Source organism: Crocodylus siamensis, chromosome 7, assembly GCF_052110815.1.
Source record: "Crocodylus siamensis isolate JL-2025a chromosome 7, ASM5211081v1, whole genome shotgun sequence".
Taxonomy (NCBI): domain Eukaryota; kingdom Metazoa; phylum Chordata; order Crocodylia; family Crocodylidae; genus Crocodylus; species Crocodylus siamensis.
Genome location: NC_143401.1, coordinates 92,364,508 through 92,388,774, shown reverse-complemented (window position 1 = coordinate 92,388,774; position 24,267 = coordinate 92,364,508). Strand labels below are relative to the sequence as shown.

General features: G+C 44.1%; 1 protein-coding gene across 15 annotated transcripts in view; it reads left to right on the top strand.

The window, feature by feature from the left end:
• The window catches only part of ADD3 (adducin 3), a 157,721-nt gene that overhangs the window by 74,758 nt on the left and 58,696 nt on the right, over nt 1-24,267 (top strand). For 4 of the 15 annotated variants that reach the window (XM_090056960.1, XM_090056954.1, XM_090056955.1 and 1 more), the window contains one exon: nt 23,603-23,706. The exons of 9 other annotated variants lie outside the window; for them this stretch is intronic. The gene's annotated coding sequence lies outside the window, so the exon portion shown is untranslated. Of the gene's footprint in view, nt 1-19,454; nt 19,595-19,625; nt 19,805-23,602; nt 23,707-24,267 lie in introns of those variants that run through there. 2 more of the 15 variants (XM_090056963.1, XM_090056964.1) reach the window with 2 other exon arrangements.

The following is a 24,267-nucleotide window of genomic DNA, read 5'->3' as shown; positions in this document are numbered from 1 at the left end:
CAGATGGAGGTGAGTCTCAGAACTGATCGGTCTACAAAACTTTTATTAAAATATTGCTTGTTTCTTAAAATGACAGAAATACAAATCAGAATGTCTCTGATCTCTACCATTGAGAAGGATTCATTATTAAGTCTGTTTCTACTGAGGTGATTGAAATTGCATTTTTAGCAGTGAATTTTCTGCCTTATTACTATTTTGTTATAGTCTGTAAATAACTTTTGGGCCGTATTTTTTTTTCTCCCTTCCTTAGATCTGTTTAGTGTGACAGATATTACCATTTGACTTTTTTGGTCGTAACCAAGAATCAAATGGGGTGTAACATATTTGTTTTCTGGCTCATAATATTTCTTATGTTCCCTAGGGGCCACATAATGAAAAATGTGTGGGGGTTTCTTGGAGAAATTTCAAACTTGTATTTAAAGTGCATATTTAGAGATGTCTAGAAAGTGCCACACTTATAAGATGGCAGGTTATTGGATCCTCTGAAGCAGGGGTTGTCAACTGGAGGTATGCGTACCCCTGGGGGTACTTGGGAGGGCCCTAACGGGTATGTGCAGGCAGGCGGGGATGGCGCATCACTACCCCACGTTTCCCAGGAGCAGGGCTGGTGGGGAAAGTGAGGGCAGTGGTGCCCCTCTGCGGGCTGCACAGGTGCCGCCTGGCCGGCTGGATGCAGGAGAGAAGGGAAGCTCACATGCTTCCCACCATACCACTCCGCATCCACCCCCCGGCTCTGCATCTGGGCACTGGGAGTACACTTACTAAAAAAGGTTGAAAACCCCTGTTCTGAAGAAATGTTTCTCAACCAGGGTGCCCTGAGATCCTTTCAAGGGTGCAACACAGTGTTAGTAGCACTTTTAGGTGTGCAAACACCATAAACCCAGAACTTTCAAATTGGAATCATAGGATTCCGTAACGTTCTGACCTGTTGCCATCTTTTACAACAGAAAAATCACTCTATTAATTTTTCTGTAGTCTGGCATTTTCTGAGGGGTGCCTTGAGTCTAAAAAGGCTGAAAATCACTGCTCTAATGCAGGGGTGTCAAAGATTTGGCTCATGGAACCACATCATCTGGACCTGGTGCAAAACCGGTCCAGTCTGGGGTAGGTGCCACATGCAGCATGGGTTCCTGGGACAGGAATTGGTGGGGAGGAGCATGCTCCTTGCATCCCTCATGTTGCATCCTGCACCCACTCTGGCTAGTCTGGGACTGTGGTGCCTGCTTGAGTCAAGGACCCCGCAATGCACAGTGTCCCTCTGGGACCAGCTGGAGCAGGCATCTTATGTGGCACAGTCCCAGCCTAGCTGGAGGAGGTGCCAAAGGCTCTGGATGCAGTGTGTGTAGGGAGGGAAAAATCTGTCGGCTAGATCCAGCCATTGGGGCCAGCCCCACACTGTTCACCTGGCTTGTGGACCAGCCCTGGGCCACTCACCTGACCTGCAGAGCGAGATGTTTGACATACCTACTCTGAAGGAACTATCATGTTCTGCGTGGAGATTTTTATTTGCTTGTTGTTTTTGTTTTTTATTATATGTTTGGGGTTTTTGCCAGTGTTTGAAAGGATTGTGTTTAAGGGTAATTCCTAAAAGTGGATTGTTCAGCTCCCTAAGAGCAGCAACTTCCCAGCTGTGGTCTGCAGTCCTCTTGCCAAAGATCTGTGGATGGTTTATTTGTCTTATGCTGCTAGGTCTTTGCATGGTCCTAGCTACCAAATTGCTCTGAAAATTTCAATGCTTACTTTAATATTACTTTTCTGTGCAAGTGATGGTTGTAGTGTTGAAGTATGGGCATTATGGTTGTTTACTGCAGGGTGGAAGCCTGTATGAAGTGGAGGAGAAGTATAGTCTTCTGCTGTCTTTAAGATGTATGTAGTCCATCATCTGAAGGCTTGAGACTTCCTGATTTATAGACTGTAATAGCTGCCCTGCAGCAAAACAGCTTTAACCACATGCTACTTATGGACCTGTATTACATAGGCATGCAAGACCATAATGGCTACTTTGGAGGAGTTCCAGTGTACCATTGTGCTGCAGCCTGTGCCCTGGGACCTTGTAGTTGGAATGATGCTGTGTAGGTCTCTCTCTTTCTTTATATATCTTTTTAATTTAATTTTTAAAAATTGCAAAATACATACTACCGAGGTATGAGATGGATCTTTTAAAAAGTATACTTGTGTAGTAGGTATTCAATATCTACTCTGTCGTGGTACTCTATAACCACAAAAAATGTTGCATTTAAGATGGGATTCATGTCAAACAGTTGTGTGAATGAACTGTGTTGCACTGTGCAGATTTACTGATTTCCTATCTGTGATCGCATTTTTTTTGTTTGTTTAATAACCACCAGACTTGTATTTGCGTACAGCTGCATAACTACATGAATACAAAGCTTGGGTTTTGGAGTTTGTTTGTTTTTTTTCTTTCCTACTCATCTTACCAACAAGGATAATCCAAAAGCAGTGGGGCCTTGGGTTCATCCAGTGAAGTTATGGTTTGTAGGTTCTTTGCAAGGTGACTCATTTGTATGTGTGTAGCTCTAAGAAATTTTACATGATGCTTTTACAATGCTTGAGTTCATAAACAATGAGTTAGTTTTAACTTCTTGAGGGAGTTATAATTATGGATTCAAAGTTACAGCGCATGTTATGCAAAAGGCAGTTCCTGCAATGAGGAAGAAAACAGCTGATGAAAGTGAGCTGGCTCTCTATCATCCAGTTTTGTGTATTGTTGTAGAGCATCGTCCTTCAAAAGATCAAACTGTTGTACAATCAATAATGCAGTGTGTTGAGAGGGGTTTTTTTTCCACTTAACTATCTTTGTAAACAGCCAGAATTGAGATTTCATTGAAACAGCTGATGAATTCTGCCTGTTTTATAAAGATAAGTAACTGGGGGGAAAAACCTCATATAACCTTGTTGGACTGCAATAGTTTGATCTTTTGAGGAAAGATGCTGTGTAAATAAATACTGAATAGAAGGTCAATCCTTACTTCCAGCAGCTGTATAACACAGTGTAAAGTAGCTATAAAATAAGGGAGGGCTAGAGAAGAGATGGATTGTCTCAGAAAGTCAAGTCTTTACCTAAAGAAAAAAAAATATTGGCCCAAATTCATCCCCTAGGTTTTGTGGAGTAATACAGTAGATGCCTTTAGATATTGGCCACTGCATATGGGTTTTGTATACTTGAAGCTGTGTAATTTGCTCTATTGAAGCAAATATGTTTGTAGATTAATACTGTTAGTCTGCTCACCATAGTCTGAAGCTCTTCTACCTCCGCTATCATCTCATGAATATGTAACTAAGTTAATATTTTTAATGAATCATATAGGCCACCACCTAGTTATGATGCAGCTGATGATAAAAATAGCTATGCTCGAACAGGTTTTGCTAACCCTTTTTATTTTAATATTTATGTAAAAAATAATTAAAGCCATATTACAGTACCTCTTATTTCCTTACATGGTGTAGGAGAGTATAATAAAGGGACATTTAATACGAAATTGAGGCCCACAAGTGTGCATGAGCTGTGTAAACGTTCTGACTTCCTCTTTGATTTTCTGTTGTTTGTTATTGTTGTCATGTAGGAATACGAGACCCTTTAGAGAACGTGTTTTTCTAACCAGCTAGATTTTCAGTTTTTGGTCACAGTCAACAGTAAAACATGGATCCAAAGCCCCCCAGGGTTTCTGCATGTAAGATTAGACACAGTGTCAGCCTTTGAATTAGTATTTTTGTAAACCCCCCTTTTTTTTTTTTACTTAACTCTGTTACTGCAGTGTTTGTATAGCTGTATATACTTAATGTTTATTTTATTTTTTGTAATACCCTTGCACTAGGGGTCCTACTTCATGAGATTAACTTTATGCAAAATTTTAAGTTCCTCTGCCTTTCAGTAATTAGGTGCTCTTATGGGTAGTAATTGGGTAGTATAAAATAGCATATAACAAGCTGCCCACTTAGATCTTCCTGCAGTTTCAGTTGGATTCTGTCCGGTTACTCATTCTTTGTCCTTAACTGTTGCATATTGGTATTTTTGGGCACAGTCAAACAGCTCACACATTTCAATGCTGTTAAATCACTTCAGTGCACAGTGTGGATAGCTCATTCATTTGTATTGGCAATTGTTTGGCATGGGTGATGTAATTCACTTGTTGTCACCATTTATGAAAAGTGTAGCCTTTCCAAATTCCTTTTTGAGTACTCAGAGGTATGCAAATTGTCTCCCAGAGATAAATGTAGCGCTTCTTGACTTCTTTGTATTTATAATCTAAATTCAGGTGTGATGCAGCAAGTAGAGAGTTGGTTATAGTTGGTGGAGTGACATTCTTTTTTGGCCTATGCACTATTAAAGTCTCAAAATAGATATCCAAGTGCTGTGTTGGCCTTGGACAGGCTCTCTGTACAGCAAAGAATTTCTGCTAAAGTGAGAAAAAAGGGAGAGGCCACCAGGGGTTACTCAGTAAGGCAGGCATAATTTCTGATTGTTCCATTGAATTATTTAACGCCTGGCTAATTTTAACTCATTGCCATGAAGTGTTTATACTCTTCTACCCACAGTCACATTTTTATGTGCAATTTTAATAAAATAACCATTAAAGTAATGTTAAGGTTGAGAAATCAAGCGCTCCACTCAAAAGAAATACAAATCTGATGAAGTGTCAACCTCTCATCTCTGCCTTTTAGGCCTGCATTATATATTTTTTATTATTAAATTGTCTATTAATGCAATATATTATGTCCTCCTCTCAGAACATAATACAAAGGGGCAGCTTCTCAATTCTCAAAGATATGTTTGTCTCTGGAGTGGGTAGCTCCATTGCTGTCATTTTTCCTAAGTTATTGCAATATCTCAGACACCTAAAAAGGTTTAAGAGTGTATTAATTCTTATAAGGTTTGTCTTGCTGATAATTTTTTTTTAAAGATGTCCATATGCAAGCTTGTCCTCAGTGTTTATTCTGTTTTTATCCATCGTGGGTGACCTAAACTACCTGGACATCTGCTAGAAGGAGTTGTCAGTCAGGTCTGACCGCTCACGTAGGTTCCTAGCTGAGATACAGGACCTCCACCTTACCCAGGAGGTGCACAGTCCCAGCAGGGGAAATGCTTTGCTGGACCTGGTCCTGGCCACGGGTGATGACCTAGTGAGGGGACTGCAGGTTCTTAACTGTCTGGGCGATTAGCGATCATCGCCTGCTGGAATTCATCATGCTTGACTTCAGAAGGGCCGATTTCAATGAGCTAAGGAGATTAGTCGGGGAGGCGCTGATGTCCTGGAGGGTAGGGGAGTTGGGAGGCCAAGACAAGTGGTTGTTCCTCAAGGAGGCGATCCTCCGAGCCCAAAGGGTGACGGTCCCAACACAAGTCAAAGGGGGCAGGAGTGCTCAAAAGCCCCCATGGCTCACCATAGGCATTCAGGCATACACCCAATGGAAGGGAGGGGCTATCACCAAGGAGGATTATACCTCCATTGCTCCAGACTGTATGAGGGCCGTTAGGAAGGCTAAGGCAGAGACAGAACTAGGACTAACGACCAGGATCAAAGATAACAAGAAGTCCTTTTTTGAATACGTAGGGAGTAAAAAGAAAGCACTGGGTAACGTGGTTGGCATGAGTGATGTAATTCACTTGTTGTCACCATTTATGCAGGACACACCTGGCAATCTGGTAGTTGCACCAGACGAAAAGGCTGACCTCTTTAACAAATTATTTGCCTTCATTTTTCTGAGCAGGGACTGGGACATCTCCGCGCCCCCCACTGGGATTCTGAACTGATCAGGAGAGGCACTGCCAGGCCTCGTGTCCTAGTCAGGGAACTTCTGGTGGGGCTGGACACGTTCAAATCCAGCAGGTCCAGACGATCTCTTTCCCAGGGTGCTGAGGGAATTGGCAGAGGTCATTGCAGGGCCCCTGGCATGGCTTTACGAGTACTCATGGTGCTCTGGCCAGGTGCCAGAGGCCTGGAAAAGGTCCAGCGTGGTCTCCATTTTCAAAAAGGGGAGGAAGGAGGACCCGGGAAACTATAAGCCTGTTAGTCTTACCTTGGTCCTGGGGAAGCTCTTTGAGAGAATTATCCAGGAGCACATCTGCGAGGAACCAGCGGGGAGATTATGCTCAGGGGCAACCAACATAGGTTCATTAGGGGCAGGTCCTGTCAGACCAATGTGGTGGCCTTCTATGACCAGGTCACAAAATCCTTAGATGCAGGTGTCACGTTAGACGTAGTCTTTCTGGACTTTCGGAAAGCCTTTGACACTCTCTCTCACCCCATTCATCAGCAATTTGGACGAACTGGGTGAAAAGCACGCTGTTCAAATTTGCGGACGACACTGAGGTATGGGGAGAGGTGGGCACGCCAGAAGGGAGGGACAGGTTACAACTGGATCTGGACAGGTTACAGGGGTGGGCGGATGAAAACAGGATGGGCTTCAACACTGACAAGTGCAAGGTGCTGCACCTGGGGAGGAAGAACCAGCACCATACCTACAGGCTGGGGAACTCCCTTCTTGTCAGCACAGAGGCAGAAAAGGATCTTGGAGTCATCATCAGGCTGCCAATGTGAGGACATGGTCAGTAAGGCTAACCGCACCTTGTCATGCATCCACAAATGCATCACGAGCAGGTCCAAGGAGGTGGTCCTCCCCTTTATGCAACCGTCAGGCCGCAGTTGGAATACTGCATCCAGTTCTGGGCGCTGCACTTTAGGAGGGGTGTGGACAGCGTTGAGAGGGTCCAAAGGAAGGCCACCCGCATAAACAAGGGGCAGCAGGGCAGGCCCTAGGAGGGGAGGCTGTGGGACCTGAACCTGTTCAGCATCCACAAGAGAAGGCTGAGAGGGGATCTGGCGGCCATCTACAAACTTGCCAGGGGGAACCAGCGGGGAACGGGAGAGTCCCTGTTCTTCCAAGTAGTACCAGGAGTAACAAGGACTAATGGTCAGAAGTTAACGGAGAGTAAGTTCAGGCTAGGCATCAGGAGGCGCTACTTCACTGTCAGGGTGGCTAGGATCTGGAACCAATTTCCAAGAGAAGCGGTGCTTGCTCCTACCCTGGGGGGTCTTCAAAAGGAGGCTAGATAATCACCTTGCCGGGGTCATAGAATCATAGCAGTAGGGTCGGAAGGAACCTTGTAGATCTTCAAGTCCGACCCCCCCCCCCCCCCCCCCCCACCTGAGCAGGACAAAAAACTGGGCTCAGATGACTAGCCAGGTAGGCATCAAACCTCTTCTTAAAGACCCCCAGGGTAGGAGCCAGCACCACTTCACTTGGAAGTTGGTTCCAGACCCTAGCCGCCCTGACTGTGAAGTAGTGGCTTCGGATGTCTAATCTAAACCTCCTCTCCAACAACTTGTGGCCGTTATTCCTTGTTATGCCAGGGGGCGCGAGGGGAAACAACGTCTCTCCCAAACCCTTCTGGTCCCCCCCTAGTGAGTTTATAGACGGTCACCAGGTCCCCCCTCAGCCTTCTCTTGTGAAGGCTGAACAGGTTCAGGTCCCGCAGTCTCTCATTGTAGGGTCTGCTCTGTTGTCCCCGGATCATGCGGGTGGCCTCCTCTGGACCCTCTCCATGTTGTCCACATCCCTCCTGAAGTGCGGCGCCCAGAACTGGACGCAGGACTCCAGCTGCGGCCTGACCAGTGCCGCATAGAGGGGGAGGATCACCTCCTTGGACCTGCTTGAGATGCACCTGTGGATGCACAACAAGGTCCGGCTAGCCCTGCCAACTGTGACCTCGCATTGTCGGCCCATGTTCATCTTGGACTCAGTAATGACTCCAAGATCCCTTTCTGCCTCCGTGCTCTCAAGAAGGGAGTTTCCCATCTTATAAATGTGCTGCTGGTTACTACTGCCCACGTGCAGCACCCTGCACTTGTCAGTATTGAAACGCATCCTGCTTTTGTTAGCCCACCCCTGTAACCTATCCAAGTCTTGCTGCAGTCTTTCCCTCCCTACTAGCGTGCTCACCTCACCCCAAATTTTCGTATCATCAGCGAATTTAAACAGGTTGCTTTTTACCCAGTCATTCAAATCACTGATTAAGAAATTGAACAGTGCAGGCCCAAGGACCGAGCCCTGGGGGACTCTGCTACCCACTCCCCCCCAGGTGGAATATGACCTGTCAACCACCACCCTCCGAGTGCGACCCTTCAGCCGATCTGCAACCCATCTGACTGTAGGCATCAATGCCACAGTCGCCTAGTTTTTTAATGAGGATGGGGTGGGAGACAGTGTCAAAGGCCTTGCTGAAGTCCAGAAAGACTACGTCCACGGTGACACCTGCATCCGTTGCTTTTGTGACCTGATTGTAAAAGGCAATCAGGTTGGTCTGACATGACCTGCCCCTAATGAAACCATGCTGGTTGCCCTTGAGCATCATCCCTGAAGCCGGTCCATCGCAGATGTGCTCCTTGATGATCTTCTCAAAGAGTTTCCCTAGGATTGAGGTAAGACTGATGGGCCTATAGTTGCCCGGGTCCTCCCTCCTCCCTTTTTTTAAAGATGGGGACCACGTTGGCTATCTTCCAGTCATCTGGCACCTGGCCCGAGCACCACGAGCGCTCGTAAAGCCATGCCAAGGGCCCTGCAATAACCCCTGCTAGCTCCCTCAACACCCTGGGGTGGAGAGCATCTGGACCTGCTGATCTGAACACGTCCAGCCTCACCAGAAGCTCTCTAACCCGGTCCTCCCCAGCCTGAGGTCTGGAGGCATTCCCCTCGAGTCTGTCTTGCATCACGGTGGGGAAGTCCCGGTCCCTGCCCAAGAAAACGGAGGTGAAGAATTGGTTAACGAGGTCTGCTTTCTCCTCTGGCGCAACCTCCAGATTGCCCAGCGTATCTTGCAGGGGCCCCACATTTCCTGGTGCTTTCTTCATCCTCCTTATATATTTGAAAAAGGACTTGTTATTACCTTGGAGCTAGGGCTAGCATCCAAGATCAATGCCCGCCTTAGCTTTCCTGACAGTCCCCCTACAGGCCCGAGGAGAGGAGGTATACTCCTCTTTGGAGGTAGCACCCCACTTCCACTGGGTGTACGCCGCCTTTTTGGCAATCAGGCATTCCCGGATGCCCTTGGTGAGCCAGGGGGGTCTTTTGGGCACTCCTGCCCCCCTTGCCTCTTGTTGGGATGGTCACCCCTTGGGCCCTGAATATCGTCTTCTTAAGGAACGACCACTCATCTTGGGCACTGAGTTCCCCTGCCCGCGAGAACCCCAGCACCTCTCCCACTAATCTCAATTTGTTGAAGTTGGCCCTCTTGAAGTCTAGGGCTACCGCCTTGCTGCAGGCCCTTGACACCCTGCACTGGATGGTGAATTCCAGCAAGCAATGATTGCTTTCACCCAGGTGATCAAGAAGCTGGACGCTCCTTACCAGGTCATTGCCTGTGGCCAGGGCCAGGTCCAACAGGGCATTTCCTCTGGTGGGACTGTGCACCTCCTGAATTAAGTGGAGGTCCTGTATCTCGGCCAGAAACCTCCGGGAATGGTCCGACCTGGCTGACTGTTCCTCCCAGCAGATGTCCGGGTAATTTTAAATCACCCATGACAACTGCATCCCTTGCCTTAAGTGCCTCTGCAAGCTGGCCTGAAAATTCCCGGTCCAGCTCCTCCCCTTGGTTGGGGGGCTCTGTAGTAGACCTCCACTGTTAGATCCCTCTCCCCACGACCCCCTTGTATCTTGACCCAGAGCACTTCAGCTTGCCCCTCCTCTGACCCCATTCTACTGGCAGAGGATGTGTATTGTTCCTTGACATAGAGCGCCACACCCCCGCCTTTCCTTCCTTCTTTATCCCACCTGTAAAGCCTATACCCCTAATGCTAACTGCCCAGTTGTGGGATGAATCCCACCACATTTCTGTAAGCCCTATAATATCTGGGTCTGAACTGGCTATTCTGAGGGCGAGTTCCTCCTGTTTGTTCCCCATACTATGAGCATTGGTATATAGGCATTTAAGGCCTTGCCTAGCTGCGTGTTCCACCCCCCGATTGGGAGACTGTCTGGACCCCTGTTTCTTACCTGGGCACTCCTAGCATTTGTCACCTGTCTTGCTCGGGTGGTGTCTCCTCGTCTTCCTGCGGCTTCCTGCCCCGGCGAGGCTAGTTTAAAGCTCGCCATATGAGATCAGCCAACCTGGAAGAGAAGACACCCTTGCCTTTAGGAGAGAGGTGAAGCCCATCCCACCCCAGCAAGTCCCCCGCCCGAAAACATGGGTCATTATCTAGAAACCCAAGGCCTGCCTGGCGGCACCAACTGCATAAGCGCTGGTTGACCTCTCCAATGCAGGCCTCGTTTGACCCCAGCATCCTTTCCTGCCATGGCAGGGGGTCGAGCTTGATGATCTGCTGAGGTCCCTTCCAACCCGACCAACTATGAAACTGAAACATTGCCATTTGGCATTCCTGATCAATATAGTAATGTTTGTTTGAATTACAAAGTTCCCATGCAGAGAACTCGTAACCCAATTTCTTACATTTTTTTTTTTTTTTGACTTGGTCAACCAGTCAGTGCAATTTTTACTACCTCTGGAGAGTTAGGTGTGTGCCATCTTCCTGATTGGTCATTTGCAGAGGAACATGATTTTTTAAAATATGTTTTTAATCTAATATTCTAAATATTACATAACTTGAAAATGGCCATGATTTTGTTGGACCTTTCCAAAAACTCTGTGAGCCGGACACTGAACATAGAATTCATTCCCAAAGGAGCTTGTCTAAATGGGTTTAGTAAATGAAAACATAGAGGTAGAAAAGAGCATTGTTGTAGGTGTTGACTATGCCTCCCTTTGACTATGGGGCTATTTATAAGTAGTTTTCTAGATAAAGTTATTCAGGCCTTTTGATACAATCTGCATTGGTTTAATTCACCCTGGTATTTTTTTTGACTCTTTTGGCTTAAAAGCAGGCTGACCATATGGAAATCAGGACATCATCTGGGAAATCTGGGACATTGCCCCCGCATCTCCCCCACGCTCTCACGAGTCGGTGGGGCAGTGCTGTGTGCTGGCTGCAAGGCACTCCATGCTGCTTTGACTCCTGATCAGACTGCGCCCCGCACCCGTGCATTTTCAAGGTGCCCATTATAATTCCCAGTAGCCAACCAGGACCAGTCTCTGAAATCAGGACTGTCCCAGTTAAAATGGGACATATGGTCACCCTACTTAAATGGGATAAAGAAGGAAGGTGATTTAAACAATTAATACCCGTTTCCAATCAGTCATGGGCACTGATATATAAATCCTCTGGGAAACTAAATCCTTGGAAGTTCATGTAGTTTTGAAGTTTCCTATGTGTATGCATATATATGTGGTTTATATATATTACAGTATGTATGTAAAAAATCCATAAATAAGTGATATTTTATGGAATACGTTATATTACCTAAAAGAGTAAATAGGGTTATTTCATGTTTGTTTCATTATGTTACAGACACAGTACTTTATTCTATAACATTTCTAACAGTGTTCATCTTTGCAATTAGTTCAGCCAGGTATAAATGATGGTAATAAACTTTCTTCAAGGTGAGTCATGAGGTCGGTGGCAGCCACTTGTAACATATATTAAGATTCTCAGGACTCACTGGAGCATGAAGGTTTAGTTTAGCTACCTTAGTTAACTAGCTATGATTCCAGTCAGCCTATAAGATGATACTTTACAGAAGGACTCTTGTTTTTCAACTTATGAAGATTTCTGCAATGTATTTCTTACTGCTAAGAGTTGCACTTTGAAATTGTCAAACAAAATTATTTATTTGCCACCCTTCCAAACAAAGACAGTGGGTGTCTTGCCATAAGAGCCAGAACACAGAATAGCTAGTGAAATTTCAAAATAAAATATAAATTCAGAACTTCCTAAACAATATCTCAGCTTAGCCTCGCTTGCCAAACACCTGCCCAGATAGAAAGTCTCACAGCGCTTCCGGAAGATGTCCAGATTTGGGTTCTGGCAGGCCTCAAGATGGGGCAGGAGTTCCAAAGCTGAGGAATGACTGCTGAGAATGATCTCCCATGTGTTTTCACCAATGAAGCTTGGCGCGCTGATTTGTATTAACAGGCCATTTGCTCTGGGCTGACGTTCAAGATTGTAGTGGGGCATAAAGGAGAAGTGGCCCCTTAGATATATAGGGCCTATACTGTTTAGGGCCTTGAAGGTCAAGAGCAGCACCTTGTATTGTACCCAGAAAGCTATTGTAAGCCAGTGCAGGCTCTGGAGAACTAGACTTGCTGCTCCAGTGACCCATACCCATCAGAAATCGTGTGAGTTTATTCTGCACTAGCTGCAGTTTCCAAATGGTCATTGAGGTCAGGGGCATGTACAGCTTAAGGAAATCTGGTTTGTTTTTTTACTGGCAACAGCTTGTTGTATGGCTTTTTATCAGTACTAAAGTAATATGGTAGGAATTAGTATGTGCTTATATGAAGTTGCCCTCTTGTGCAGTGTTTCTGAACGTGTGGGTTGCCACCCAAAAATAGGTTGCAAAAATATATGAAAGGGTCATGAATAAACTTCTAAAACCGGATCAACAAACTTTAAAAATGGATTCTCCTTTAAAGGAGAAAAACGTAGGAAACCATGGCCTTTTCCTTGCAGACTGGCAGAGTTCCAGGCTGCAAGGGGTTGCTTGGGGCCCCCCATGCCTCCCCACACCCACCCCTGCCCCACACACTGTGGGGTTGGGGAGCAGCAGGTTGGGAGTGAGGGATGCTGGGTTGGGACTGGCCATTGATTTTTTACAAATGAGTCCTGGTAGAAAAAAGGTTGGAAAGTACTGCTTTAGTGGCTAGCCCACAGAGTGGATAGCCTGTGAGTGGGTTTTTTTATTAGTAAAAGCCAAAGGATCTCTCTTTTAGTCCTGTGATTTTTGAGTTGAATGATAAGAGCAAACATATATGATTTAATATAGTCATTGCATCTCTGGAGAATCATGTTTTCCCCCACTGTGCGCGTTTACTCGAGACGCTGACTGCGCAGTAGCGTGTCACAGCATGAAGTCCTAATACACTGCTGCGCCGTATTAAGCTGCTGCGCAGTAGCATCATCTAAAAGGTGTTCACCGATACTACTGCGGAGTAACTCTGTTTATTGCACATTTATTTAGTACTTGCTAATACGAATACTAAATAAATGTGCAGTAGCAACTGTGCATTAGTGTCTTGTGGCAATGCACCCAGTAAGGGATCCATGCTCTACTAAAGTTGTGCCTACCTTGAAATCCACAAGAACACATTTCTGTATAATAACCTTAAATATACTGAATGAAATTCTGCCCTTGTCTATAGCTGTTGCATCTCAAGAATAAATGAGACAAGAAGTTGGCCCATTATGTATGCTCAACCAAGAGAATCTGCTCTCGTACTTCCGTGGTGAAAGTAAACTCAACCACTTTAAGGCGGTGTCCTGGAATCTACCTGTTTGGCAAGCAGCAATAAAATTTTGGCATATTTCATATGCCATGAACATGTGGACTTTTGAGAATTTTGCATGTCGTCTTTGCCAGTCATAACGGTGTGTGTTCTAGACCCTTAATCTAACTTTGCTGGTAGTTTTTTCTATGCCTACCTGGGGGAGTGGGAGAGGAGAAGAGGGGTAAGTTTATCCTCTTAGTGTAGATACACAATATGCTGGCAAGCTACAAAGAGTCAGATCTGGATTTCATTTCTTCTTCTTTGACTCTGTGATCCAGCACACATTCCTAACATGTTACAAACAGCTTGTGTCTCTGAAAGTGCGGTATCAGTTTTCAATGGCAAAAGCCCCTAAAGGAAACAGGCCGATTCTTCCATGCGCAAACAGCTGGGAAGTTGTGGATGGAATTAATTGCTGATATATACTGACTGTGTTTTTCTTCTCTTGTCATTTCCTTTGCAGCTGTGAAAGGCAAGGGTTTTTTTAGATTTTGAGGAAAACAGACATTTTCAGCAGTAGCCAATCTAAGATGATTAAAATGTATACATTCATTTGGATTCACATACACCAGCATAAAACTTTCTCTGCTGTGTTCTGAAAATCTGTGGCATTAAATGTAAATTCAGTACAGACGTTCTGGCCAGGATTTTCACTAGTGACTTTTAGGTGTTCAACCCAATAACCTGGAAAGGGATCTTGACTTTCAGATTGTGCAAGTGAGGCTACTTCAACAGGTCTCCAAAATCAGAAGTCAGTTTCTAAAATCTTGCCCCTATACCTGTAACTCTAAAGCAATAACATTAATGGATCGTGTGCTATATACGGCAGTATAATAAATAGTCATGTTTTGGCCCTAAGGGGAGTAGTCAGGAGGTTTTTACTTCCATCATGGGATTGGAAAGCCACATGTTATCAGCAACATTGCATGCCAGAGCAAAGGTTTGTCAGCCCTCCTTCAACACATCACAAATCAAAAAACGCATTCAAGAGCAGCTTCCAAACATTGAAGGTGAGAGGGTCTGTGACTTGCTGATTTTAGTATTAATATCAGTGGAAAAAAATCTGTGGTGTACTGATAAAGATAATATTTTGCTAGTTTCCATCCTCTAAATCCCGAAGACAATTTTCCCATTGTGTTTATAAATCCATCGGAATTCATCATGCTGTAGAGGGGTGTAGGTTGTAGCTGTGTTGGGCTAAGGACATAGGCAGATAAGGTTCTTTGGGTGAATTTGATCTCTTTTGTTAGACCAACTAAACAGTTGGAGAACAATATTTAAGCAAGCTTTCGGGTTCAAAAACCCTTCGTCAGGCTAAGGAAGTTTTCAGCAGTTGATGTGCGCTCTTCCTGGATGGAATGAAAAGTAAAAAAGCCAGAGGCTGGTCTGGTATGCATACAAGACAGGCAGTCAGTGAACATGTAGACTGAGGAGTCAATCAGCCACTGACTCCTTGTATGCATACCAGACCAGCCTCTGGCTTTTTTACTTTTCATTCCATCCAGGAAGAGCGCACATCAACTGCTGAAAACTTCCTTAGCCTGACGAAGGGTTTTTGAACCCGAAAGCTTGCTTAAATATTGTTCTCCAACTGTTTAGTTGGTCTAACAAAAGAGATCATGTTGTAGAGGGCTTTTTAGGCCTACTCTGCATTTAGTGAAGGTTTCCTAGGGTATGATGTACCTGTTCTCTGAGTAAAATAAGTTTTACTAGCATATCCTTTTTTTTCTATAACAAGTCCTTAGGGCTTCTATTAGGAGTTTTATTTTTATTTTTTTTAATGGCTATATTAGAGAACAATTTTAGTAAATATCTGAATAATGTTAAGTTTTATAAATATATGGGACCAGCTCATAGTCCACTTGTGTAGAGGCTAAGTGCGATCTAGGTTCATCCTCAAGTTCCTTGAAAATCATTAGCTCATCTAGTTTTGGAGCACAGAATCATCTAAGCCTTAAAACTAAGTCACAAAAAATGTACCAAGGGGGAGGACATTTTGCCTTTTGAGTTTCCAGGTTTCCAGCACTTAACCATGGAGAAATAGGATGGCACTTAGGTACCTAAGTTCATTAATAGGGGTAATAAGATCTGGTCCAGGGACTCAAAATCAGCTCCCACCCTCCACAGTAGTGTCGCGTAGCACCTTAGTACAAAGTATACCCACTGGTGATTTAAATCAGGTCAGTTGAACTGGCAGGCTGCTTGTGACCCCTGAAGGGCTGGCAAGTAGCCTGTGAGTTCCTGCTCAGCTGCCACTCTTTTCCACCCCTTCCTGCCCTCTTGGTTGTTCCTGTCCCAGTGGCTTTGAAGGGGCTGGAGTGCCTAAGCTGCATGTGCAGCAAAGAAGGGAGCTGGGCTGTCTTCAGTGCAGGTGGGTAGTGCGCATAGCAGAGAGAAGCCAGGCTGCTTGTGCTGAGTGAGAGATGGGGGCTACCCACATGGCTGTAAGAGGGCAGAGGGGAGGTACCAGCCTGCCCATGCTGCAGATGGAGCAGGGGGAAGCTGTAGAAGGGGCATATGCAGCATGCGACTCCTGGGTCTGTGGTTCCTGTGGTGTGTGGCCCCAAGACGTCCAGAAGCTGGACAGCCGGGATCTAAATGAAGCTAGTAATGTTGTTATGCAAGGTGCTGCTTAATGTGAGGACATGTGGCAGAACTTGGACCAAAATGTTTTCAAGGTTTTGGAGAACTGCAGTAAGATTAAGAAAGCTCAGAGTAGTATTAGTGCATTTTCCTTACCCCTATTTGCTATCACAAGAGTTGACGGGACTGATGAACTAAGAGAACAGTTTTTTTTCTTAAACTTCTGTTTTCTGATACTGCAAAAAAGTGAATCACCTACACACAAGTTAAAGCCCTTATACAAGACATGATTTCTGTATCTGTACATAATTATTTGATTTTAAATGGGCGTATCGTTGGTGCACCCCGTCCTAAATATGTCATATTAAGGACTTTTTTGGCAGGTAGTAAAAGTTATGGAAACAATTAAAATTCCTACACAACATCAGATCACTTGTTTATTTGAAAGAGTGGGTGGTGTTTGGGAAATAAAGGGCAGATCTCTGCTTAAAACAAAAGTGATTTGTTTTGGAACGGTATGTGTTGGAGGGGTGGGAGGGGGGCGCCGGCATGCTTTTACCAGAAAGCTTTGCCTTGTTTTATGTTTTCTGGTTTTTATGACCTTTGTCAGCCAGGCTGGAAATTTTAGTTAGTTTAGCTGAGGGTTTTTTGTAGTTCAGTCACTCTGATAAATGAAAATGTTGTTTGCTATCTTACTGGCATATAGGTCTGTAGTACTGGCTAATAACAAGTCTGTGCTCATAAAGCACTACAGAATGATATGAAAGAGGTGAAACACATCATATGTGATTTCCTTTACAATGAGTGTATGAAACCTGCTAAAACTCAACTTAGGATCTAAACTGTTTCTAAGAAGCTTTCATGCCAGTTCCTTTCCAGCATGCCTGACTTTGAAGTTTAAATGTGGGAAAATGTACTGCCCCTAAGAGCTGATGGAATGGATTCAGTAAGTCCATTTTATTGCAAAAGTTTTAAATGCGGGAAAATGTACGGCCCCGAAATGTTGCTAGAATGGATTCAGTAAGTCCATTTTATCGCATGGGGAATTTCTTGTCCTGGAGAGGCTGCAGCAATATGGTCCTGTAGCTCACATGAATGCTTGATGGTGGTACTTGCTACACATGTATGAATTTGCATTCTTTGCAGCTTGAGAGTTGTGGGTTCTCTTTTCAGAAAGTGCTCCACCCTTGCTCTGTTGCATAAACTGAATAGCTTGAAAAATCACAAAGGTCATTTCTAGGCCAAGTTTTCTTCGGAGTGGCCACATCACATGTTATCTGTTTTAAACTACAGCTTAATTTTTTTTTTAAGCAATATGATGTCTGGTGCAATGTACTTCCATAGAGAGAGAAACAGTTTGTATATATTTTCAGTTCTATAGCAACAGTAAACCACATGCAGGATTAATTCTGTATCTGGGAGGAGTTTGTGGCTTTCCTTCTTAATTAACCACCACAGTTTCTCTATGCAGGAAAGTAACTGAAACTGCACAGAGAACTGTTCAGGTAGTTGTGGTGAAACGCTTGATTTTCAAGCCTTCAAACTTCAGAACATTTAAAAACCTTACACTGACCACAAAATACAAAGTCCTTTTTTAAATACATAGGGGGCAAAAAAAAGGGTCCCAGGTAACGTGGGGCCCTTGCAGGATGCATTGGGGAATTTGGTCGTCACACCAGATGACAAAGCTAACATGTTTAACGACTTCTTTGCCTCTGTCTTCTTAAGTAGGGACCAGAACAGCCACCTCCCTGCTGGGCCCCCCTCGGGCCCCAGGGGAGGCACACTTGGGCCAAAGGTTAGTGTGGAACTAGTTAGGGGGCTTCTGGAGGGGCTGGACGTATTCAAGTCAGCCGGCCCGGACAATCTCCACCCTGGAGTACTAAAGGAATTGGCCGAGGTCATTGCAGGACCCCGGCACGGCTCTATGAGCACTTGTGGTGCTCTGGTGTGGTCCCAGAGGACTGGAAGAGGGCCAGCATGGTTCCCATCTTCAAAAAGGGGAGGAAGGAGGACCCAAGAAACTATAGGCCAGTCAATCTTACCTCAATCTTAGGCAAGCTGTTTGGGAAAATTATGCTGGCACACATCCAGGAGGGGCCAGCTGGGGACTGCATGCTTAGGGGTAACCAACACGGGTTCATCAGTGGCAGGTCCTGTCAGACCAACCTGGTGGCCTTCTCTGATCAGATTACCAGATCATTAGATGCAGGGGGAGCAGTGGACGTCGTCTTCCTGGACTTCCAGAAGGCATTCAACACTGTCTCTCACCCCGTTCTCATTAAGAAACTGGGGGGCTGTGGCGTAGACACCCACACAGTCAAATGGGTCACCAACTGGCGGGAGGGCCGCACCCAGAGGGAGGTAGTGGATGGGTCCTTCTCAGCCTGGAAGGACGTGGGCAGTGGGGTCCCCCAGGGCTCGGTCCTCGGGCCCGCACTGTTCAACATCTTCATCAGCGATTTGGACGAGGGGGTAAAAAGCACCCTGTTTAAATTTGCTGATGACACTAAGATGTGGGGGGATGTGGGCACACTAGAAGGAAGCATCAGACTGCAATCAGACCTAGACAGGCTACAAGGGTGGACGGATGTGAATAGGATGGGATTCGGCACAGACAAGTGCAAAGTGATGCACCTCAGGAGGAACAACCGGCACCACACCTACAGGTTAGGGAACTCCCCTTTTGTCAGCACGGAGGCGGAAAAGGATCTTCGAGTCGTCATTGACTCCAAGATGAACATGGGCGACTCCAAGATGAACGTGGGCCGGCAGTGTGGGGAGGCAGTCAGGAAGGCCAGCCGCACCTTGTCATGCATCCACAGATGCATCTCGAGCAGGTCCAAGGAGGTGATCCTCCCCCTCTATGCGGCACTGGTCAGGCCGCAGCTGGAGTCCTGCATCCAGTTCTGGGCGCCGCACTGCAGGAGGGATGTGGACAGCATGGAGAGGGTCCAGAGGAGGACCGCTCACATGATCAGAGGGCAGCAGGGCAGGGCCTATGAGGAGAGGCTGCGGGACCTGAACCTGTTCAGCCTCCACAAGAGAAGGCTGAGGGGGGATCTTGTGGCCTGTTATAAACTAGTCAGGGGGGATCAGCAGGCATTGGGGGAGTCCCTGTTCCCCCTGTGCACTGGCAGGAGTGACCAGGAATAAGGTCACAAGCTGGCAGAGGGAAGGTTTAGGCTAGATATCAGGAAGCACTAATTCACGGTCAGGGCGACTAGGATCTGGAACCAACTTCCAAGAGAGGTGGTCCTGGCTCCTACCCTGGGGGTTTTTAAGAGGAGGTTAGATGAACATGTTGCTGGGGTTGTTTGACCCCAGTATTGTTTCCTGCCCTGGCGGGGGGTTGGACTAGATGATCTACTCGGGTCCCTTCTGACCCTAGAAACTATGAAACTATAAAATACCGTGAAGTGCTTGTATATTAGACATTTTCTTAATCGACCATTTTTTTTTTTTTTTTTTATAGGTTGGATCCAATGAATAAGTGCCAAACGCAGTTAATACATCCTTGAGATTTGCTCTGTATGTAACTTGCATGATTCAGTTCACTGACACATTCATGGTCTGGCAGTGCTAAAGCTCGAGACATCGTGGCATGAACTTTGTGTAAGAGTGGGTTCATTCAATAAAAAATAAAAGGCGCATGTAAAGAGCCTTTTATTCCTACCATAAAGATGCTTTGTGCTGTTGCTGCTGCATGTATTTGACAGAGCTGTTGGGAAGGGATGCAGCAGAAAGTTCTTCTTGAAGCATATTTTGATTCCTTTCTGCTTCAGACTTTTTTTGTTCCCAGACTTCGGTGATGTGATGTGAATGGTGAGTTGAGGTTTTGTTGTCGTCGTCGTCGTCGTTGTTGTCGTCTGATGTTTTTCCACCCTACTCAGTTAATCCAAGTTTTCTTCTTCTGTTTACTTCCTCAATTGTCTTGGTGAACTGTGTTTCTCTTAGGAACATGGAGTCTTTTCTTGATCCCATGTAAATCAGTGGGAACTTGAATTTCAGTAGGAGCTGGATTAGGCTTCTGGTTTGCAGTACATGTCAGTGGCTTAGATGAATGTGGCTATATCACAACTGGATCTTTTTCTGAGCCTGATGTGATGTAGGCAACTTCAGGAACTCACTATAAAATGTATTTCAGCTGCATTAAATCAAACACAGAGGATGTATTTTAAACTGTGTATGGGCAGACTGTCCTGGATTAAATCAAAATTGCATAACCTGTAGCTCTAAAATAGAATGCAACGTGGGTCGCATGCGTTTTGCTTTAGCTTGGTATTTTATATTATTAAATCAAAATGGGTAAAATTTTATAGGAAAGCATGTGTTGTCATGAATGTTTATTACTCTGTGTATAGATGCAATGTTTGTTCAGATGTAAAATGATAGGAATGTGTTGTGTGCATTAAGTTTTATTGGTGCATCTATAATAGTGTGGAGTGATGCAAGACATATTACACATGTTATTTCCTTATTTCTAGAATTTGCTGATGCCCAAAACATGCAACTGCTCCTTGCTATGCTGCAGTTTCTTGTAAAACTACATTTGACATTTTAAAGTTTCTTTATGAAGAATTATGTTTTAAAAAATTTGTAGAAACAGCTTCTATTTCAACATCTAGAAATAAATATTTTTTTAATAATGTGTGGTTTTGTTTTGATTTTCTTTTTTTTTAGTGGCATTCATTCTGTACTCAGCTTTGTCATAGTTGTTTTGCATTGTTTCCACATTCTAGCGCTCTAATCCATTTTCTCGCTTCGTTGGGCACTGAAAGTGACAGAAGTTGACTAGAACTAGAGTTTTCTGGTTGGTGCTGAGGAAGCAGCCCGAGTGGTGAACTTGAATTTACGGTTCCCTCAACAAATTTACATGGTGTTACAGGACCAGGAATTATGGAATGCCAGGAATCAATAGAGACTGAAAGAATACTTGGGTTTTTGGGGGGTTTTTTTAATGCATGTTTGCAGTTGTGTTTCCATATCCAAAAATAAATCTCCATGAAGGCAAAGTAGTTCAGCATTTGGTTGGATTATCCATAATTTCACCACAATAAAAAAAGACTTTCACTACGCGAAGGTAGGAGATTTTAAACTGCAGCACAGATGGAGAGCTTTGGCAGGGAAAATTCTGGAAAATAAGTCATTCCTCTGTTACCTTGCAGAAAAGTCGTGCTCCGTAGCTTTCTATGCTACATCTCAATTATGCCTCCGTTCAGTTATGCAATCTCAGGAGACTGTTCTCCCATTGAATGCACTCGTCTTGTTCTCATTAAGGATAATGGGAGTCATGTGTGCATATCAATGGGAGAACAGATTCTTAAAATGTTTCTGGTAGATTTGATGGAGACAGAGCACATTTTCATTATTACTGTATTATTACAGACAGTAAGAAGTCTTACTAGCAGAATGTTAATTATCTTTAGTGCGCTTGTTAATTGGAAGAGTAGATCTAGTGAAAACGTGTAGCAAGTGACTTTTGAACTTAGCATACACTGTTGGATTAATTTGCTTGTCTACCTGTCTATGCCAGGTCTTTAAGTTGTATGTCTGAGCACGTACCTATTATCTGTAGCGTATGTTTCGTATACAGGTTTCCCTCGGTTGATGCAGGTTCTGTATCTGCGAATTTGCTCTTATACAACGACCCTTTTTATACCAGAAGTTCATTATATGCAAGGTAAATTCACTCTTATGCAATCGGTGTGGTGGAAGCCCACAGTTAGCTGCTTTGTGTGGTGCACTGTGGGAGTGATGCGCACCAAAATATAGTCTCCTATGTGGAGCTGCACTCCTTGCTCATTGTCTGCGACACTGGTTTCTGTTGTTGCCATCCCTGTTATGATAGTGCCCTGTTCCCTGTGCTTGTGTGCACTGTCTGCTGTTGGTGAATACCAAAATTGTCTTGTAAAAGTGGTAGAAATGGGCCTGGGAGTCAGGACAGTCGAGGTCTCGGAACGTATCCGTATTTGTTCCATTGTAAAGTGGGTCCCCTTTATATGAATTTGAGTTATGTGCCGTTTTCCAGGGACGCATGTACCGCATAAAGCAAGGGAAACCTGTAACCTATTTTAACACTTGTGCTACTGTAGAAATGCATGTGATCAAAAAATAAAATTAGCCAAAAAAGTTACTGAATTTGAGTAACTCAAGAAGGGAGTTTGATATTGTCTTATATGTTTACACTTTAGAAAGGTTACCATATAATTGGATTTTAACAATTTTAGACATTATTTTCTCTGAATCTTAGAAGTTCTGAGAGTCTGAACCTAATCTTTCAATGTCGGATTTCACATACAGTACAGACTGTCCCAGGAATAATTATAATTGGGCATGCACATAGATTGAGGTACTTTTTTTTAAACTGTTAAACAATAAATCACACAATACAATGCAGTGACAGCTTGATCTGCAGAATGCACAAGCCACATACTTATTAATAAGCTGAAACCATTATTTCTCTGTCATTCTGCAATCACAGAAGAAGATTGCCACTCCTTCTGTGAACAGAGATCTTGGCTGATGGCCTGTAATGCACAGTGGGAATTCACTTCCTGTCAGGAAATGCTGGTTTTCAGTGTTTTATCTTGCTGAGGCAATCGTCAGTGAACAATGGGCCATTAAAGTATTAGAACAACAAGTGTCATAACTAACCCAATATTGACTTTGTTGTGAGTCCTATCTTAAAAGAGAGCATTGGCCTGCCTTCCAAATTAGTTCAATAATCAGTAGCTACAGTTTGTCACGGCTTTAACCATTGTCTTTTAAATATTAAGCAAAAATGTGTGTGGACCTACAAGAGGTTCCTCTCATAGCTTCCTGTTGTAAAATGGACAAAAATAACCTTAATAATTAAAGAGTATTGGCAAAGAGAAGTTATTTCTCATAGTTGAAAACTAAATTGCTTCATTCTGAAAATGCAACACAAAAGCCTTTTCTTTTTCTTTTCTTGCTTTGTACTGACAAGGCATTGTGAAGGATGACTGTAAAAATCGGTACCTGGAAGTTTAACTTCTTGTGCGTGTATCCATGCATTCTGTATTTAAAAGTGCTCAATTTCAATTTTCTTTTTAAAAAGGTCTCTTCTAATTTCCAGCCTTTCAAAATCAGAAAGTCGAGCAGAATTTTTCCCATCTTTTAGACATCACCACTAGCACTGTGAAAGGTCGCATATATCATCAGCTTAACCGTTGCATTGTTTTTCAGTGACCTTATAGGTAAATACGAGCAAAATGTTAGTAAATTATTTGGATGAGCCAGAAAGAAGGGAATCCAATTTGCTGTCCAAGAGTTTGTTTCCTGTGAAGTGTCACAGGAGTTCAAATATCAGGAAAATACTTTAGTCACTACATTAGAGAGAGTGCTCTGCTGTACACATAAGAGGTTGAACTCTTGAATAAGTGCCATCTTTACATAAAAGCCTTTCTTCAGAGAAGAGATGCTCTTTAAAGAGAGTCAGAAGAGATTATGGAATGACACTATTGCTCCATTGCAACAGTGAAGTGAGCTTCCCATTTATAATATAAATTTTCACACTGGTACATAATGCCCTTAACAATCAAAACAAAAAAGAAAAAAGAAATTAGTCCTCCTGAAATATCATACCACGTCTCCTTCCAGGGTAGAATTTTTCTGCCTCCCTTTGGGTGGAGTGAACAGATCTAATCCATGAGTAATGTGCAGACCAGTGGATGCCCTCCGTTATGAGAGAGAGAAAAATTAAGGTAAGGAGACTAGTTTTTCTCTCTTATGCATTTGTGTGATAAAAACAAACTTTGCTTTGTTAGTTTTAGCTTCTTTTTTTTTCTTTGCAAATATGTATTAGTGTAGAAGTGTTGCATGCAACCTGGGTCCCTGTCTACACTCTGATATGGAGTTCCTCTATACAGATGTTAACCCAAAGCCTATTAAAGCTGGTAGAAGTCATTGCCTTCAGTGTCCTATGGATTGGCTGATAATTTTGCCATTGATTTCACTGTTCAGTCAGACTCTTGCTTACAGGAAAAAGGATTTAAAAATGACCATGTCCATCTCTCTTCAGTTCAGTAAGAGCATGTGAAGAATCTGTGACAGCAGCTGCACCCTGAGAGAGCAAGTGTCGTGTCTCTGCTGCGTTGGATATAGTGAAGGCCATTATAATTTCATTAGGTGGTTGGCAATGGCTGTGGCCCTCGTGAATTTTCACAAACGAATTTCTGTTCAAAATCCAATGCAACAAGAACATTTGTATGTTTGCAGCAGGTTTCCATGGGAAAGTCATAAAACATGGTGTTAACAGACAGCAG